Raw genomic sequence first — 284 nt, forward strand, 5'->3', positions numbered from 1 at the left:
GCTGTGTTGGTCATGGTGCTGAGAGGGATGTGCTTCTGTGCTTCTGTGTATGGCCTTCAATCCAGGTCATTAGAAGTATCTCCATATCTGATATAGGACCCTTCTCAAATTTGTGTTAATCCCATTGCCTTTAGTGAAGCAAATACTTTAACAGCTTCCATCATTTAGTTATTCTTATTCTTTAAAATCATAGCTATGGTGGAATGGGACATGCCTGCCTGATAAACAAACATTATCACTGACTTTGCACTTTTGTAGTTCTTAATCACTTTTTTTTTTTTTTT

The sequence above is a fragment of the Mandrillus leucophaeus genome, unplaced genomic scaffold (assembly GCF_000951045.1).
Source record: "Mandrillus leucophaeus isolate KB7577 unplaced genomic scaffold, Mleu.le_1.0 Scaffold40, whole genome shotgun sequence".
NCBI classification, from domain to species: domain Eukaryota; kingdom Metazoa; phylum Chordata; class Mammalia; order Primates; family Cercopithecidae; genus Mandrillus; species Mandrillus leucophaeus.